Consider the following 6,189-nt stretch of genomic DNA (forward strand, 5'->3'; position numbering starts at 1 on the left):
TCAATTTATTAAGCTCGAAATTCACTAAACTCCTACTTACAATTAGTAAAAAAATCAAAGAAACTTGAAAGTATATTTTGTAGCATACAAGCCAGACCTCTTGTAAATTATCTCAAAATGTATTTCATAATGCTGAATCGTGAAGTACATTTGAAGTAAATAAAAAAGTAGTAGAAAAGTGTTTTTTGAAATTCGCGTTACCATTTTCACGATAAAACGTTTGGTCATTGTCGTCGAGTAAACCGGTTGGCGTTCTAACAACCAAGCTATGCATCATCCCCTTATCTAGTTCGCAGATTCACGACTCGCGATCTCTGCTTCGAGATAGCTAACTGAGCCTTCTACGCGTGCAAAAGCACGGAAATCGCGCAGGGAATTCGACGATATTCCGAAAGATTCGTGTTTCTGTCAACGAATGTCATTTAACTCTTTCCCTAAGGCGAGGCAAAATTCTCGTAACTTATCGTGTCGGCTTTTGTAATTTATTCCATTACGGATTCGAACTTTATCCTGATCAGTGTAATCCACGTCAGTTGAATTTCTCTAAGACGACAAAGAACGAAAATGCTCGCTAGATTCATTGTTCCACGTCCAGCACACGTAAAAGTGCACATTAAAGCAAGATATACAACGCACAGGTGGACCAGGTATTAACTGGTGCACAGGTATTCAGACTATCCGGCCGTGACGCCATCGGTAAATTTACTATCCTCCAGAGCTTATCTCGTGTTACTTTATTGCCGCTTATCGTCGCGGTCGATTTCGTTCCACGAGAATCGTTCTCGTTTTCGAACCACGCTATCCTTTCCGTTCATCCTCCTTACCCTTTGCTGTTGTTCAGGGACTTTATGGAAATTCCTAGAGAATATTATTCTAATTCCAAAACGATTTAGCGCTTCTTTAGCTACATTGTTGGTTATCTTCTTTATTTTCATCGAACATGGATTTGAAGAAGGAAAGAAATTTTCAAAGAAATTAATATTTTTTTAAACGATAACTGTCAACGACGAGTTTTAGGCAGAACGAAAATTGTCGCGTTCAGGATAAATTTTTCCCAGATCAAAGGTTCTCGCTGGTTCATTCAAGAAGCTGTTATCCAGCGTCGAAATCTTTCAGACAGCGCAGCGTCGCATCGCGTCGTGACGCGACGACGAGAGGGCACAATGTATCGGTCCTCCTCGTTCTGAAGATTTTTAACTCGACGGCCCGTGGCGAATGGGTTTCTGGCACTCGATAGACCATGACTAATCGTGGAAGGTGTTCATGGAAGTTCTTGGGATAGGTCTCGGTACGACTTAGCATCGTTTCGAACCGTACAATGCTCCCTACCGCGATTATATTCAAAAACCTCTTTCGCTCTGGTTACGATGGCCCCTTTGAATTCGATACGCCCATTTTCGTTCGAGGATGAGGATTAAAACGCGCCTCGAAGACGAGTTTGGTTTGATTCTAGCGGAGAAAAGATCTTGGAACCCTTTCGACTCGATCGGTCGAGTCATTGACGATTCATCGATAATCGATCCTCCCCTATGGGTTCGTTTATCCAGTACCGTGACAACCATGCTCCTTTCTCATCGGCTCGATCAATGATGTAATTGTTTTTTTTTTTTCTTTAACTGGTTTCATCTTTTTGACCGTTCTTCTTTTGATCACTCTGTTAATTCTGTTGATGAATTTAAATAAAAGTAAAACGTTTCATCAATTTTCTTCGATCACGCGAATAACAGATCTATTTTCCATTTTTCTTTTTTTTTATTGTCATTCTTTTACAGTAGGTACTCTAAAAGAAGTGAACAAATTTGACAACGAGTTCAGGCTTTCATCTCGCAATCGGTGGAAAGGCAAAAACGAATTCAATAAATCGTATCGTAAATACGGGAATTATGTACGAATTGATACAGTTTGCACGCGTTCAAGGTACCTGCAGGCTGTTCACTAAATAACAACGCTGTTCTTGGTGGGAACATGCCAGCCCACGTGTGTATCACACACACGGGGACCACTTAGTAAGTCCTTAATCCTTATCTATGCGTATCGCCCATATGCAATGCAAAGTGGACACGCATATTGACCGGTCGAGAAGGAATCAGTCGACTTATCCGACGAGATAAAGTCTCTCAGGACGCGTTCGAAAAAGCACGTGCTGCGACACGTTCGTTCCTTTGTGCTTCATACTTTTCTTTCATTCGAACACTGTCCGACGTGTCCCGTTTAATTTCCTCGCGATCTAACCGCGATGGGTGCCCGCGTGGGTGCTCGCGGTTGTCGTGTGCGATCTTCGCTTTACGAGTAAGTAAACTGGACTTATTGGCTGTTAATAATCTGTGATAACAATTTTCGAAATAAGAATTTAGCTAAGCGAATCCGACGTATAAATTAGAGGAAAAAAATTTTTCCGATCTTTATCGCTGTTCGAAATTTTATACCCACCCAGTGTACAATCGACTAGAACGCGTCAATAAGGAATTTCCAATTAACAGCGCCTGCTCGAACTCGCAATTAGTCCGAGAATGCAAATATCCATGAGTACGCCGCACGCAGGTGCAAATGACCACTCGAAGGACACCATAAGTACCACAACATTCATAGCGTTTAAATTTATTTAATTTATCATCAACAAGTCGAACACGTGGATCGTGAACATCGGGATACGGGTGCAGAGAAAATATATTTTATTGTATCGTAGCAGGATCCTCGACTCCTGGATCGTCCTTTAGTTGGCTCGTAGCCAAGCATCCGCCATCAGCAGGTTAATTTCATTCGTATTCAATGCTAATGGAAGGTGAATTGCTCGTGATCTTTCGTATATCGTCAACCTACGCGATTAGTACGTTTGTATCGATCAACACTCGAGAGGAAACAGAATATTTCCTGTTTTTTCCCTCGATTCAACTTCGGATGTGTTCTACTGCTCGACAGTTTGGTTATTGATGCGGTGACAGACGCACGGGTCGTTGGAGAATGAGAGAAACTTGTCGAACGTCCACCTTACGATCTTCGACAAATTTCGAGCAGGAACGGTCGAGTTATTACGGGTCAGAACGGTTTGTAGGGGTACCGGAGGGACCGAAGATTCTCCGTGTCCGGCGCTAATTAAAAGGAACCAACGAGCCAGCTTGAAAGGTGAGATAAGATCGGCGTTGACGCGACGGAAAAGAAAGCTCGTTGGTTTCGCTCGCTTTCTCAACGGTGCGGCGCGCGACAGGTGAGATATTTTGCACCGGCCCTTGGTTCCGGTCTCGATCTTAGGGTTGTCACCGTCGTTTCGAGGTCTATTAGTCACGGTTAAAGAGGATTAAGAGGAAAGAGAGATTCTATAGTGAGATACGATTAATTTCACAAATCTAATTGTAAAATATTGATCATTTGATTTATTGAGATAACAAAACTGTGCTTTGACTTTTCTTGAAAGTATTTTTTAACGAACAGCATTTACTTTTACACCAATCTTACAGTAACTTAAAAAGGAATATTTGAAAATGTTAGAAAAAAATAAACAACAGAAAGTTAGTATTAGGCGAAATTGATGTTCCATGAAGGAACGGGAGAGCGCAACTGGTCCCAGCGAAGGGAAGAAGCGGTTTCGCATAAATTTGCGATATTATCTGGGCGTAAAGATATCCTTCATTCCATGGAACTCGGAGCACGGATTCCCACGCACGGACTGCTCGTCCAATTTCGAAATTTCGGGGTCGACCGGGTTAAATGTTAACACGGGAATTATGCTAATTTTCGGCAGCGACCGAGCATCTGGACATTCGTCATCTACCACGGCTCGCGGGTTTTCTGCTCGCTTTTTGCGGCGCACGATTATGCGAATATACGAGAGATGGTCCACGGTTGAACAGGAGCATGTATTTGAAAGGCTAATTCTACTTTTTTTCATTTTTCTTCTTTATTATCGTTATTTGTGGACGGGAATCCATATGATGTCATTCGATTTTTCTTACCACATTGTTATCATATTATTCTTTCCATTAAACACGCGATTACGCACGCGAACGTGTTAAAAAAGTTGAAGTTATTAAGGATCCGCCCACGAGTACTTTAAATCCTCTAATCGCCGACAGAAAGGGAATCGGAGTGGTGTTCGTACGATGGAATAGAGAGCTCCACAAAAGACTAACAATCCTCCCACATCCTTGGTTGTGGTTGAGGATACGTACGAATTGTTGCGAGCGTTCACCAGAAATTCATAACTTAGCATCAACTGTACGAAAGAGAATTAATCGGCAAAAATACGAGACGAGCTTTGTCACACCGGACCCCGTAGCTGAAATATAATTCCGTGGATTAGTACGGGAACGGGTTTGGAAATTTACGTCGAAAATCGCGTGTACAATAATGTCGACCACGCCTTCGAACTCGTTGAACCGTCTTGTAAATTATGATATTTTATAGGACCCTTCTCTAGGGTGTCTCCGCGGGTCATTCTTACGCTGCTATTAATTAGAAGGGTTAATCATAAACGAATGTATCTACAATGTCGATATAGGAAGTGTTAAGCTGTGTTTTGAAATGAGCCTGTGAATTATAGACAGTTTAGTAGATTTGTAAATTTTTTTCTACACCGACGATGGGAGTTAATGTAGGAGGCCGTAATTTACTAGTTTCGAATAATGGGTCCTTGGGAGCGATTAGCGTCGATATTAAGTTTTATGCAGCAAGAAATCTACGTATTCATTGAAAAAATTATAGTCCCTGATTTTTAATCCTAACATACGGTTTACAATTTTTCTTCTTCCCACTCGTTTAATCAATTTACAAAATGAAATAGGTGGAAAGCTTTAAAACGAGGGGAGAATTTATGTTTGGACGGATAGTGATTTATCGATCTGTTTAAAATGCAAGTAAATCGTGTAACTTCTGCTTGGTTCAGCCGATCAAAGCAATATATAAATAGAAGACCAGAAGGAAACGCAGAGCGAATTCATTTGGATGGTTTGAAAAGGGTTTCGTGGTACGTTAAAAGTGATTCATGAGGATTATGCGAAATTAGACACGGATTTCACGCGAATACATTTCTTTCTTAAAGCGAGAAGAGTTAAGTAAAACATGCTGAATGCTGTGTAAAGAACGTTTAAAATAATCCACAATATATTTAGTAGCAGTTCATTTAAACATTTCGAGTATTCGAATTATTGAAATAGATCAACTATTAGAAATTGGAATTCGAATTTCATAGTATTCAAATGAAATAAAAAATAAATACAAAAAGAGAGCTAAAGAGAAAAGTAAAGATAGTGATACAAGTTCAACAAGTGCTCTCTTGTTGCATGGGCGTTTCGATGACTATAAGTGGGGGTGGATGGATGGGTGGGTGGTATCGAGGGGTTAAGGGGAGGCAGCTATTCAATTTATGCCTCGACAATGCGGCTTTGTCTTGCCAAATTATCATACATGAACCTACATGCATAATCCGTGCAGCGGCTCATTATCATATCATAGATGCGCATTAAAGTACCGGTTCCCTAGCCCTTCCTCTTCGTAATAACGCGAGAGGCGCCTGTATTTATATCGTCAATAAAAGAACTTTGTCTTCACTCTACCATTTTGTCGGCTAACCCATTCGCTAGGCTCAGCAAAAGGGTTAAAGTGATCTATCACCATAGAAGCGAACAAATTGCGAATTTATAGCATGTTATCTTTCAAGCTTCTCAAAAATATTTTATTTTCCTTATTTTCCCCCTTTTCTCTTACACGTAACTTAGGATTTATCTACGTTTTGTAGCCATACTTTCATATGTCATAAATGCATAAATATCCGTAGTTATGACTAAAACTTGTCAAGATTATCATTATCATTAATCAATCAATCAGTTAATCTTTCCATCATTGCATAATCACATGACAAAGCTTCTACAATTTGTAAACTATACAAATGACGATAGTTGCCTTTCAACCCTGAAGATTGCCAAATCTCTTGTTAACTAGTTTCCATCACGGTTTTTAATTACGCACAGGAGGTATAGGAGATCGTTTATCATCCAAAGCGTTGCCACATAGGAACGCAGAAGCATAATGTTAACAAGTTGCACTTTAATGTTTCATTACTACGTGGCTCACATGCGATCAGGCGTCCCCTTCACAACGCATTAACTTCTTTCTCGTCGTCGCGTAAACGAAACGTTCAGGACAGGCTGACCAAGTAAATTTCTATTAAAGTACAACCCTGGGTCAAGATAATTA

The 6,189-nt window shown here is 40.5% G+C and overlaps 1 protein-coding gene across 3 annotated transcripts in view; it reads right to left on the reverse strand.

The window, feature by feature from the left end:
• LOC117602762 (protein Wnt-7b) overlaps positions 1-6,189 on the reverse strand; it is a 58,728-nt gene that overhangs the window by 29,947 nt on the left and 22,592 nt on the right. The gene's annotated exons all lie outside the window — the stretch shown is intronic.

This window comes from Osmia lignaria, chromosome 12, assembly GCF_051020975.1.
Source record: "Osmia lignaria lignaria isolate PbOS001 chromosome 12, iyOsmLign1, whole genome shotgun sequence".
Lineage (NCBI taxonomy): Eukaryota > Metazoa > Arthropoda > Insecta > Hymenoptera > Megachilidae > Osmia > Osmia lignaria.